Raw genomic sequence first — 14,188 nt, forward strand, 5'->3', positions numbered from 1 at the left:
TTTAATACCTGGCACTTTGTGTTCTCTTGAGCACTACTGGAAGTCACCCCCAAGAACTTCAACTTAAGTGTTTTGGTTGAGCCATATTAAGCCATAAGTTGGTGACCCAACTTACCAAATATCAAGGGGGCCCCAAACTTGGCCTACTACACTTAAAAAATTCTTGTAGTTACAAATCTGCATTCATTAAGTGAACAAACAGCGTTCTCCACTCACACCAGAGGCTGTTGTTCTCCCCTTCCAACCTCTCCCCCCCCCCCACCCCCGGGGGTGGCAATATTTTCCACTTTGGGAAACACTGTACTAGCACAAAACGTTAGTGTAGGATGAACAGAGATAGATGACTAGGGCTGTAGGTGATAGTAAAAACATGCAGAGGGTTGGAGTGTTAATACATTGTGAATGAACTTTAGGGTTTGACATTTTGGTTGATACATGATATATGCTAATAGGTAAAGGATTTTGAGAAGAACCAGAAAGAACATAAAGGGTAGTGTGACTGACTACATTTAATGTTAGTAACAGTGATAAAAAAGAAAAGACTTAGACCTAGGAGCAATATATAATTTGTAGTCTTAGAATTTTGAAAGGAAGGATAGGAACAGAAACCAGATTCATTTTTTTTTTTTTTATAGGATTTGTAGATACATTTGGGGCCACACCTGTCAGTGCTCAGGGTTTACTCCTGCCTCTTCATTCAGGAATTAATCCTTGTCTGACTCTGGAGCAGGGAGGGGGCTATATGGGGATCCAGGAATTGAACCTGGGGTGATCACATGCAAAGCAAATGCTTTACCTGATGTGCTATTGATCTAGCTTTTGTAGATACATTTTAGTCTGGTGTTTCTGCTCATACTTCCTCCAGTCTCATTCTTGTCCAAACATGTCAGAGTTACTTAAATACCAGGAAACTTTTTAAAAACGATTTTTGGTCTAAAGATAGCATTTATGTTCATGATTAACCTCTGTTTTGTTTTGACTTATTTTGTTTTTTTTTTTGGAGGGGGGCATACTAGATGCTGCCCCGGGTTTACTCTTGGTTCTGGGCTCAGGGATCACTCCTGGTGGGGCTTTGACCCTCAGTTGGCTTTTTAAAAGCTTACAGTTAAGTGTTTTTCAGTATGTTCACCAAGTTCTGCAGTTGTCATTACAATATCTTTAGGTATTTCACATCTTCCCTACCTTCCCCTGAGCTTAAAAGAAACAGTACTCTAACAGTAGTCACCCTCTAGCCCTCCACCCTGTTTCCCCATGTAGTTTTATCATCTCTGCAGATTTACCTGTTCTGGATATTTTATATAAATGAGATCATCCACACGTGGACTATTATTTTGCCTGCTTAGTATGTTTCTTGGTAATATTACTTCTATTTATCAGTTGTATGCTGAAAAATATTGCATTGTATAGCTATATTAGCTTTTATTTAACCTTAATTTGATACTTTAGATTTTGTAGTTAAAAACCCTTCCTGGTCAGCAGGAGTACAGCAGATTGCAATTGGCCAACCCAGCATCCCATATGGTCCCCCAAGCACCTTCAGAAGTGATTCCTGAGTGTGGAGGCAGCAGTAACCCCTGAGCACTACTGGGTGTGGCCCCAAACCAAAACCCAACAAAACCCTTCCCTATCCATATCTTAATCCTCACCTTCAATTCCACCTCTCTCCTCTTAGCCTTTTAGTTTTTAGATTATATAACCTCTGCTCTTGATTCTGCCAGGCTTTGGGTATATATAATAAACATTTGGGGCCAGAGCAGTGGCACAGCAGAAGGGCATATGCCTTGCACATGGCTGACCTAGGATGGACTGTGGTTCGATCCCCTGGCGTCCCATATGGTCCCTCAAGCCAGGAGTGATTTTGAGCTCATAACCCCTGAGCATCATCGGGTGTGGCTCAAAAACCAAAAAAAAGAAAGAAAGAAAGAGAGAGAGGGAGAGAGAGAGAGAGAGAGAGAGAGAGAGAGAGAGAGAGAGAGAAAGATAGAGAATTGACTGACCCTTGAACATTCTTAAAGTAGATTTATGAGTTACATATGTTTTCTGATATATTATCTCATTTGATCTTGCTGCAACCCTATGATGTAGGCAAAACATTTCTAGATGAATAGTTTATAAAGTTTGATTAGGTGACTTGCCCAAGATTTCACACTTAAGTCAGTGATGGGGCCAAATGTGTTTTAGTTCATGTCCATTGCTATTTCTACTGCTTTATACTGGTAAATAATTATATATTATTATTAAATAGTATATAAATTATATATTGTATACATAATAAACAAATAAAATATTGGTAATTTAGCTTAAAATATTCGTATGTGGATTCCTGAAGAGTTAGAGGAACTTATGAACCTCTTTATTTAGGGACTCAAATTTATTTAATTTATATTAGGTCCACCCCTGGTTCTGTGCTCAGGAATCACTCCTAGTTGGCTTGGAGGAGGACCATATGTAATGTTTGGGATTGAACCTGGGTTGGCTAGTATAGTGCCTTTTTTTTTTTTTTTTGGTCACACTCGATGATGCTCAGGTGTTACTCCTGGCTTTACGCTCAGAAATCACTCCTGGCTTGGGGGACCATATGGGACGTTGGGGATCGAACTGAGGTCCGTCCTGGATCAGTGTGTGCAAGGCAAACGCCCTACCACTGCTCTAGCCCCTGGCTAGTGCCTTATCCACTGTGCAATTATTGCTTTGGCCTCTAAAAATATTTTTTTTGTGACGCAGGATAGTTTTTATTGAAAGAAACTTAGATATGATGGGAGAGAGAGGAAATACATGCTTTAGAGAGAACATAGGCTTCTTCAGAGTAGAAAAAGCTAACAGAGACAAGTAAGAGATTTATATTCAATGGAGAGAGAATGTGGGTTTGAACAAGCCTAAAAATATTAAGAAATAATTATTCTTTTTCCATAACAGAAGTCCTGCACATCTGGTGGTGCTGGGGTGGTGATGGAAGGAGGTCACATGCGACTCCCAGCTCTATGCTGGTGGGCACTCTTGGTGGTGATCAGGGAATCATTTGGTGCTATGAATTGAACCTAGGGTCTGCTGCATGCAAAGCAAATAGCTTAACTTCTGTACGATCTTTCTAGTTTAAATATATATTTTTTTTTTTTTTTGTGGTTTTTGGGTCACACCCGGCAGTGCTCAGGGGTTATTCCTGGCTTCACACTCAGAAATTGCTCCTGGCAGGCACGGGGGACCATATGGGACGCCGGGATTCAAACTGATGACCTCCTGCATGAAAGGCAAACACCTTACCTCCATGCTATCTCTCCGGCCCCTAGTTTAAATATATTTTTAAGTTTTTAAGTGTTATATAAAACTTTCCAGCCTCTGAACTGAGAAATTGCTTGTTTTCAATGCATTCACTGTGTGCTTTTATTCGTCACTTAGCCTTTCACACTGCCACTATTTAGGAACCTTGGTCTTGACATAGCTAAAGCTCACTTTTACTGGACATCTGGTTTTTTGAACACACCTGGCAGTCAGTGTTCAGGGATTACTCCTGGCTCTGTACTCAGGAATGACTCCTGGCAGTGCTCAGGGGACCAAAAGGGTTGCCAGGGATTAATAATGCCCAGGCCGTACCTGCTGAATTATTTATTTCTCTGGCCCCAACTTTTACTTCTCTTGAGTCTTTTCAAATTTTAATTTTCTATTTTGAACAGACATATGTTTAAAGTCTAGATCTAAGTCCTAGATTGGCATACTCTTTACTGTTTCTATTTTTCAAACTCAGAAAGTTACAGATTTTATAACAATTGTAAAAAAAATTTGACCATTTTAATTTGCGTAACTTGATTTTAATGCACAAATCTCAAATGAGAACCAAAAGCAGTGTTTTGGTTAAAGAGATTGACTTATACTCAAATTGGAAAAGGCATCTGCTATACAGGATTTTGTATTTAATATAATTTTGTTATAACCAGATCAGCAAAGCATTACTGAGGGCCATCTGTTGGGATATGGAAATAGATATTTTAATATGGAACCAGATGTTGTATTTATAACTGTAACAATAGCATTGTCCTTATTTTAAGTAACATTTTGTAGTTAGGTACCTTGTCTGCTAGTAAGTATCAGCTGATTATCTGAGAACACAGTATCTTTCAAAATTATTACTTTTCTGAGAGTTGAGGCAAAACATCTGTAACAAAAACAAGAGTCATGCATGGTGTCACATTTTAGTACTATAGAAGGATAAAATATAGGAGAAATAGGAATATGCTATAGGGTAATTGGAACCATAATCAATAAAAACTCTTTCTGTCTGCAGGGCTTAGGACCCATGCTTGGCATGTGGTCAACCCTGTTTGATCCCGGACACTGCATGGTCCCCTGAGCATTGCTGGAATAGCCTTAGAGCACTGTAGCAGCTTTGCATCCTCAGGCTCACTATTTAAACACATCAGCAAGGTTGGCTGAGAATCACTGGGATGGACCCTGAGTCTCCTGAGCACTGCTTGGGAGACTGCCTCCTTCTACTACCCCAAAGAACTTTTATTTTAGCTTCATTAATGAGCCTTGTTTCTGATATTACCAAACCACCCTGGTTGCTCCAAGACATATGTCTAAAGCAGTTTCATTTTAGTATAATTAGATCTACATGAACTGCCTTTTCTGACTTAGTTTTCCATCAGCAGTGAGTGAAGTAATCTGTAATGAACTTAAATTTATGAATGCTGTAAAGAACTGTTGTTAGGACAGTCTTAGAGAATGTCCTTTTGTTCTTAGTTGAATGCTAACATTTTGAGAATGAGGAAAGCTTTGGTAATTTGGTAGTTTGGTAGTCAATCTACAGAAAAATAATAAGTGGTTACTTTAATCTGTGCTGCTTTATAAAGTAGCACAGCTGGTATTTTATAAAAAAAAGAAATTTGGTGATTGTAAGGAGACTGGAAGTTTAAGATCAAAGGGACCAGCATAGTTGCTTTCTATAGATAACTTTTCCTGGTTCTAGCGTTTTCCTGTGTGTCCTCACGTATGAAAGATTACTTTGAAATTTCTTTTTCTTTTTCCTTCTCACTATCTTTCTTTTGCTTGTTGGGCCACACCCTGTATTGCTAAGAGCTGCTTCTGGCTTGTCCTGGAGGAGGGGCAGGAAGGGTGTTACTTCCAGCATGGTTCAGGGAAGTTTGTAGAGCTCAGGATTGAATTTAAGGCCTCATGCATGTGGGGTAAGTGCTCTACCACTGAACATATCCCTGGCCCTAGAGTTTCTAAAATTAATCTCAGACATGACATTCTAACCTCATGAAGTTCTACCCTCAGTGATCTAAGTTGTTCACAGTGACCCACCACCTAATAGTATCATCTTTGGGGGGTAGGATTTCTGCATTAATTTACAATTAATCTCTGCATTAACATACAAACTGTTGCATTATCTCTTTTCTCATTATCTTCAAATCATGTAGGTACCGTCATACTTTTATTGAAGAATTGGCTGATTATTCCAAAATATCCTTCTATCTGAAGGATAAGTAATAATCTTATTGACAAATGGAAAAAAAATAGGTCATAAACTAAGACTGACTTAATGTTTAGTTCTTATATAGTGGAGCAGAGGCAGGAATGCAGATCCTGGTTTAGTCTTATGCTCTTTTGGGGGACCTCCCAAGCACTGCTCTATAACCTGGGGGTTCATAACTGTTGGTGATTTTCAGCCAACTGGTTTGCAGTTCATTGTGAGAACCAAAGGATACAATACTGCATGGGTTCTTAGATTTCAAGGATTACCTGAACCACTCTGAGGCTTGGGGCCTCCAAGGCCACACCAGGTGGTCAGGAGACCATGTACTGGGATGGAATCTGGGTTGGATTCATGCAAGGCTTGCTCCTTAATCCCCCCACTATGTCTGTAGTTTCTAGTTTTGTACTTCTTAATAGGAAGCTATTGACATTTTAATGAAGAAATAGTTTGCATTTTTGAGATAGAAATAAAAAGGTTATAAACTGCAAAGGACCTGGGCTCCTTGGAGAGAATTTATGATAATATCATCCCAGGGAGAATGAAATTGTTGGGAGTAACTTCTTCCCTTTTTGGGGCCAGAGTGATAGTACAGTGGATAGAGTGCTTGCTGTGTCTGTGGCCGACTATGGTTCAATTCCCAGTATCCAATGTTGACCCCCGAAACACCCAGGAGTGAGCCCTGAGTATAGATCCAGGAATAAGCCTTGAGCATTGTTAGATGTGGCCTCAAAACCAAAAGAAAAAGTTTATTTGAGCCATAAATTTTCATTATAGAATTCTGGAGTTTAGGACAGAATCAGGAAGTTTTTAAGGAATACTAAATAGCAGATTTGGTCTTATTAACAGAAGCACACACCTATAAAATACAGATATCGAGAGATCATCTACTGAGGTTGACAAATGATCTCCTCCCCCCTCCCCTCCCCTCCCCTCCCCTCCCCTCCCCTCCTCTCCTCTTCTCTTTTCTTTCTTTTTGTCACACCTGGTGGCACTTGAGTTATTCCTGGCTCTGCGCTCAGAAATTGCTCCTGGCAGGTTCAGGGAACCATATGGGGTGCCAGGGATCGAACCATCCAGGGTTGGCCCTGTGCGAGGCAAATGCCCTGCTGCTGTGCTATCACTCTTGATCCTACGAGGTTACTTCTGTTGTCTTCAGGGGTCTCAAACTCGAAGCCTGCGGGCCGTTTGCGGCCCTCTGTACAACATTTTGTGGCCCTGCCCTAGAGGAATCTTTTTTTATTTTGTTTTGTTTTAGTTGTTTGGGTCACACCCTCAATGTTCAAGGCTTACTACTGACTTTGCACTCAGGATCACCCCGACTTTGCCTCCTGCGGCCCCCAGGTAAATTGAGTTTGAGACCCCAGGTAAATTGAGTTTGAGAAAGTAATATGTAATTTAAGAATTTCCTTGTTTAGAAAATATTTTTCTGGTTTTTGGCCCTTAGCAGGTGGTTTTGTGGGTTGCTCAAAGAGGTGTATGGAGGACTATGCCGTTCTGGGAACCCAACCAACACTTAATTCTGGTTGGAGAAAGGAAAGTTCTATACTACTGAGCCACATCCCATGCCCAAATTTCTTAATGGAGGTAGATGATTTAGGCATTTGGATTCATCAGTTTTGCTTTGATAGCATAGTTAAGAGAACCTTGCGTTAACTAGATTGGAGATCAGCACTTCATTTGGGTGACACCCAGTGGTGCTTCAGGGTTGTCCTTGACTTTGTTACGTGAATCTTGTGACAGGGATCAAATTAGGGCTTCTCTTCTGCAAAATATTCACTTAGACTGTTAAGCTGTCTTTTTGCCCAAGTCTCTTAACCTCTCTCCAAATAGCATTGTACATCACACATAACAGACATTAAATATTCATTATACTAGTAAATGAAAAGATATTTCATGTTTAAATTTAATCAAAATTTTAATGTTTATAAATATCAATTTTTCTCGTCAAATGTGAGATAAATATTAAGACGTAAATAGAGTAAAAACATCATTTATTCCTGCTATTGAGTTATCACTAGAACACTTGGTACATATCTTAGAACTGCTTTGCTACTCTTAGAACACTTGTGGTCTCTTAATAGCTGTATATATTGACCTGTTGTTAGCTCTAAGACATAGTTTGCTTTCATATTCATCTCATTTTTTTTTTAGATCTTTATGTAGAGACCTAGTTTCCTTTTAAACTGAAAATCCTTCCAACAGTAGAAAGATTATGCATCCAACAAATAGTTCTTGAGCACTGGTACATATCTCCAGGTCATTAGGAGGCAAGTTTTGCAAGACAACTGACAGTAATAAGTTTGTTCAGAAGAGAATGCTTGCTTATAGTGATAAAGAATCCTCAGTGCAAGAATGTTTGAAGATAAGTGATGGGACAGTCAATTTCTTTCTTTTTTTTTTGGGGGGGGGGACAGTCATTTTCTATTGAGATCATAATCCAGACGTGGAGATAAGCACAAGGCAAGGCTGAGAAGTAGCTAGTAGCCCAGGTGTGAGATTTTATAAATTCCACTCCAGGATATTAAAAATGGTTATATCCTCCTAATGTGGGGTAGTGTTTGGCATATAATTAGGGAACACTTGGGAGATACTGAATACCTTTACTTGAAGAGTCATGAAACAATTTTACAATGATAATACCTCTGATGGATCCCTTAGAGGGGAAATAAAATGCTTATCTTAATCTTTCTTGATTATGGAATGCCTGTTAATAATGCTTGAAATCCTCTGGAAAATATTACTCTTGTCTTTATGTTAAGGTGAGGTAGATGGTTGAGAAGTATTTTTTTCCTCCTAAACATTCTTGGTTTCTTTACTCAGGCTATACTTGACATATGACTTCTAAGTACCACATTAATTTTAACATCCCTCCTTGTAAGCATTCTAGTGTAGTAAGTAGTGTTCTTAAAATGTGGTGCTTTAAGCAAAGCACAATACTCCAGTTATGAATGAATTAGTAAAGAGTATGGAAGGCTACCCTCCTTGATCTGGATACTATTCTAATGAAATTGAAGATTGTACTTTGTTTCTTTTTAGCAGCTGAGTCACTCTCTTGGCTCATATTCAGTTCTCATATTAATTTACAAGAAGCTCTTTGAGTCGATTCAGGAGATTTCTTAATAGTAGAGCTGATAAATGAATCTGCCCTTTCTTCTGATTGAGTCTAGTCTGTTTTATCAGAACTAGTAGTCATTCTTAATTTTCCTGAAATCTGAGACAGAAGAAAAAGAATTAACTACATATGCTGTAATTTACCATATAATACCTAGTCCAACAGTAGTGCTGTATACTCAAAAATTGATAAGATGTTAATTCCCATTACAATTTCAGCCACTAATAAACTACTTGCTACTTTTTCTCAGTTCTTGCTACTTATACCTAACATTCTTTTTTTTTTATTTTTTTAAATTAAATTTTTATGTAGTCACAATGAAATTACAAAGAATCTAATCCCTGGGACCGGAGCGATAGCGCAGCAGTACGGTAGGGTGTTTGCCTAGCGCCGCAGCTCACCCAGGACAGACCTGGATTCAATCCCCAGTGTCCGATATGGACCTCCAAGCCAGGAGTGATTTCTGAGCCCAAAAACCAAAAAAAAAAAAAAAAAAAATCCCTTTACCACTGTCTGCTACCAGTGCTCCCCACACCCCCATTTGCTTCCCACCAGTCTGCATTTACAAAAGACTCTTTTTATGTAAAGTTTTGCACTGTGTTTGCAGTACTTTTGCTGATAGGGTTATGCTAGGGTTTATACATAAACTTTACCACTTTTCAGCTACAGCATCACGTGGTTGTGAACTCCAGCACTTGAGCCATCTCCCCTGTCCTGGTTGTTGATGTTATTGCAGTGGCCAAGGGTTGCGATTACATTTTTAACTGAGTACTTGCTAGGGGATAATACTCTCTGGTCTTTGCACTCCTTTCATTGCAGTGCTTGTATTTGCTTGCCAGGACTTGCACTCTTAACTGAGTGGTGATGTTCACTAGGGATCACTGCAGTGCTCACGCATGCTTGCTAGAGATTGTTTGCCTGGCTATAGTGCTTAAATATCTTTTTAGTTAGTTTTTTTTTTTTTTAAGTATTTAAAACCCTTTTTTTGTGGTGCTTTTATACATTTGGCTGTGGTATGACTGGAAATAGCCTGTAGAGCTACCAGGTTCAAATGGAAAAACTATCTGGATTGTGCTTCACATATATGGGACACTGAGGATTTGAACTTGTGGTCAGATGCTTGCAGGACAGATTCGCTTAGCCCCTGTATTCCTCCCCAGGTCCTGTAGTTTCTTGTGTGATTATGTGCCATAATTTGTTCTATTAAAATTGACAATGTTTTCAGAGTATCGTCTATTTTTCTAGCTAATAATATTTTTTATTGTTTTTGATGAAATATTCTGACAGTTTAAATCACATTTGTTTCTTACTTCATTTTAACTAATAAGGCTTCTCAGACCTTCCATTTTTTAGACATAGTTCACTCTTTTCACTATTCTTTCATGTATCTGAACTAAGCTCTATTACTGTTCTTTATGAAGTATCTATAAATTACCTTTATAATTTAGCAAACATTTTGGAATGTCATGTAAAAATATGTGTACAGTATTGTGAGAGATAGATTAATTGGACATGTACTTGTCTACTAGGAGCCAATAATTGAATGGAAGAGACAATGGTGCATCAGACAATACTGAACAGATTGCCGTGTGTGTGTGTGTGTGTGTGTGTGTGTGTGTGTGTGTGTGTGTGTGTGCGTGTGTGTGCGCGCGCGCGTGTTTTGGCTACCCCTGGTGTGTGTGTGTGTGTGTGTGTGTGTTTTGGCTACCCCTGGTTGCACTCAGGGATCACTTTGTGGGCTAAGGGGACCATGTGGAGTGGCATGTGCAAGGCAAGCACCCTGTCTACTGTGCTCAGGCCTGGGTTGCCTCCATTGGACTCTACAACCTCCAAAAGTTGACATTGGAACGTAACTTGTTACTTCAATCATGCCCTTAATAGAAACCTATAGCTAATTAGTTATAGGATTTTTTTTTCCCCAGTTAATCCAGGCTATACAGTTTTTGGCTTGGCACTCAATATTCTTACTGGCACTATTAACGTAAGATTCTTCAAATCACAGAAGAGTGAATGAACAAACAATGGTAGTTAAATTAAAAAAACAACAACCAAGAAACCATCTATAGTTAAGGGTTAGGATGTATGCCCTCCACTACTTAGATCTGGTTCCATGACCACTATCACATATTTTCCCCCTGCTTTGCTGTATGTAGTAGTTTAGGAATCCTCCTCCCCCTTCCCCTCAGCATGGCTGAGTAGACGCTGAAGATCTCTGGCACTTTAGGGCCCACCCTCACATTGAACTGTTAACTAGGGGAGGCTGAGAATTACAAGGAGAGATTCCTGGGCCTCCTGAACACTTCCCCACAAATGCAAAAACCACTATTATGTTATTATGTTTTTTTTTTTTAATATGGAATGCTTCCACGAATTTGCATGTCATCCTTGCACAGGGGCCATGCTAATCTTCTCTGTATCGTTCCAATTTTAGTGTATGTGCTGCTGAAGCAAGCACATGTTATTATGTTGAACTTTAATCTTTCAAACAAGAACATAGATATTTTGAAAGCAGAAAGTTTGCTTTCTGTGTGATACTGAGAAACTTAATCCAAAGGGTTTATCTTTGCTGTCTTCCAATACAGAACAGCCTGTGTTTCTGCCAATTAAAAGTAAGCAAGTAGTAGCAAATATAAAAAATGGATCCATATTAAATTAAGATTTTGCACCTCAAAGAAAATGATAATACAAAGTCAGCCCATAGACTGGGAGAAAACATCTGCCACTAATCTGATAAAGGGTATAATATCCAAGGTATAAAGCAGTGGTAGAACTCAACAAGAAAAAAATCCAGCTCTTGCTAAAAATGGGAGAATAGATGAACAGAAACTTCCTCAGAGAAGAAATATAAATGGCCAGGGGAGGGAGAGATAGCACAGCAGAGATAGCACAGCTGTAGGGCATTTGCCTTCCATGTGACTGACCTGGAAGGGACTGGGTTAGGTTCTTGGCATCCCATATAGTCCCCCATCCTGCCAGGGGTGATTTCTTTTTTTTGGGGGGGGGCACACCTATTTGACACTCTGGGATTACTCCTGGCTATGAGCTCATAAATTGCCCCTGGCTTGGGGGTGGAAACCATATGGGACGCTGGGGATGGAACTATGGTTTCTCCTAGGCTAGCTCTTGCAAGGCAAACGCCTCACTGCTATGCTATCTCTCAGGCCCCAAATTGCCCAGGTTTTCAATTGCAGGACAGCATTTCATTCCCTTCTCACTACATTCTATATGCTCAGTTTACTTTTCAGGGTTTTATATATGATTCTTGGTTTGATTTTTGCCAGACAAAACACATAAATCAAATGCTTTAAATAAGGATACAGAATTCAGAGGTGGTATTCTTGGCTTTCTAAATGTAACAGCTTAAATTTAAATTATAAAACCTGTCAGTCCTTTAAGAAGCATATTTTCTTTGAATACCTTTAAAAGTTTAAAGGGGAATATTAAGTATTTTGAAGTAAATCTTTTATATTTTAGTTTTCTTTTAATTTATGTTTATTTAGTAAGGGTAATTTAAACATGCAATTTAAATTCACATCCCTTTGTTAAACTTTTCATAAAAATCTACTAATCAGGAGGGGCCAAAGTGATAGCATGGAGGTAGGAAGGGCATTTACCTTGCATACAGAAGGATGGTGGTTCAAATCCGGGCATCTCCCATATGATCCCTTGAGCCTGCCAGGAGCGATTTCTGAGCATAGAGGCAGTGACCCCTGAGCGCTGTTGGATGTGACCCCCCCAAAAAAACCCAAACAAAATAAAAATCTAATCAGGAAAAAGTTGTTGAATTTCAAACTTCATGGTTTGATTCTGGGACCGGAAATAATTGTTTTTGAGGAAAGTAAAGAAACAGACTTTAGCATTATCCAATGAGTTAATGACAGACCAAGAAAAAGAATCCTGTGTGGTTTGCTTGGATTGTGATTTGGTTTGAAGAGGATTTTCTGCTCTGTTTGCATATATAGAAAGCAAGATTTGGATTTTGATGAAGGTATAGCTCTGTGATGTTTGGCCAAGAGTGCCCTCCCCCCATATTTAGCACTTATTTTACTGACACCAGACCAAAAACTTTGGAGGGTGATGTGGCAGTTAATTTAGACCTGGCTTTTTTTTTTTTTTTTTTTTTTTTTTTTACTCTTAAAGCAGTCTTAAAAAAAATTCCAATTGCTGGTTGAATATTTCCCCCACCCTTTTTCTACTAGTAAAAAATAACAAGATCCAACCCTTGTCTTGATTTAAGAGGACAGTTACCCTACTCCGCTCCCCTGCTATCTCTCTGACCCTTGGTTTGGAAATAGTGGAGACTATTAGAAAACAAGAAATCAAAGTCCTGAAGGCCAGAGAGGTAGTACAGTGGGTAAGGCACTTGCCTTGCAAGCTGCCAACTCAGGTTTGATCCCAGGTACCCCATATAGATGAGTGAGCACTGACAGTAGTAATCCCAGAGTACCACCTGTACCCCAAACACCAAAGAAACCCCAAAACCCTTCTGAACCAGTAACTTGTAAAGAATTGTAGTTACTTTCTGGGGAAGCCATTAGTTTTTCTCTTTTCCTTGTTCTAATTGGGGGATGGAATTGTCTCCATTTAGTAAAATAAGGAAGAACAAGAATATTTTCTTCCCTCCTCTTGTTTGTGGTGCTTTCTGATACGGCACACAGAGCCTCACATATGCAAGGCATATGCTCTATCACTGATTATATCCCTTGGCCAAGTCACAGCCCTTTGAGGTTGTGGAGTGATGGTGGAGGTGCTAGCACTTGGAAATTTCATATTTTGTTGTGGCTATGGGGATCACTGTCAGTTGACACATGGGATGTTCTGGAGCTCAAACTCATAATCTGATGCCTGCAAGGCAGGCTATTGTAGTTTTTCCTTGCCCTATGATTTTTCTTTTTGTTTTCTTTATTTTTTTTAAACCAACAACTATTCAAAAAAAAAAAAAAAAAGGAGGGGGCCGGAGCAGTGGCGCAAGTGGTAGGGCATTTGCCTTGCATGCTCTAACCTAGGGCTGACCACGGTTCAATCCCCCGGCGTCCCATATGGTCCCCTAAGCTAGGAGTGATTTCTGAGTGCATAGCCAGGAGTAACCCCTGAGCGTCACTGGGTGTGGACCAAAAAGTAAAACAAAAACAAAAAACAAAAAAACCAACAACTGGGGCTGGAGATATAGCACAGCGGTAAGGCGGTTTGCCTTGGATGCAGAAGGACAGTGGTTCGAATCCTGGCATTCCATATGGTCCCCCGAGCCTGCCAGGAGTGATTTCTGAGCATAGAGCCAGAGCGCTGCTGGTGTGACCCAAAAACCAAAAACAAAAACAAAAACAAAAAAAAAAACCAACCCAACAACTATTGAGATAATTTATCATACAGTTAACCTATTTAACTTATAAAGCTTAATGTTTTTAATATGTTCACAAGTTTGTGAGACATCACTACTTGATTTTAGAAAAATTTTCCTGTACAAGAAATTCCTCATCTTCAGGCCTCCATTTACCTATACTTCTTCTCTTTTCCATATCCTTAGAAATGACTAAGAAAAGTTTGTCTACTTCGACATTTGATATAAATGAAATCAGTCCTGTATTATTCCCCCCCGCCCCCAA

General features: G+C 39.4%; 1 protein-coding gene and 1 non-coding gene across 2 annotated transcripts in view; one reads left to right on the plus strand and one right to left on the minus strand.

The window, feature by feature from the left end:
* The window catches only part of FOXJ3 (forkhead box J3), a 127,552-nt gene that overhangs the window by 4,823 nt on the left and 108,541 nt on the right, over window positions 1–14,188 (plus strand). The window lies entirely within an intron of this gene.
* Window positions 10,933–11,040, minus strand: LOC126013103 (U6 spliceosomal RNA). The gene has a single exon (XR_007497435.1). It is a non-coding gene; the product is annotated as a U6 spliceosomal RNA (small nuclear RNA).

Source organism: Suncus etruscus, chromosome 6 (assembly GCF_024139225.1).
Source record: "Suncus etruscus isolate mSunEtr1 chromosome 6, mSunEtr1.pri.cur, whole genome shotgun sequence".
In the NCBI taxonomy this organism is placed as follows: Eukaryota; Metazoa; Chordata; class Mammalia; order Eulipotyphla; family Soricidae; genus Suncus; species Suncus etruscus.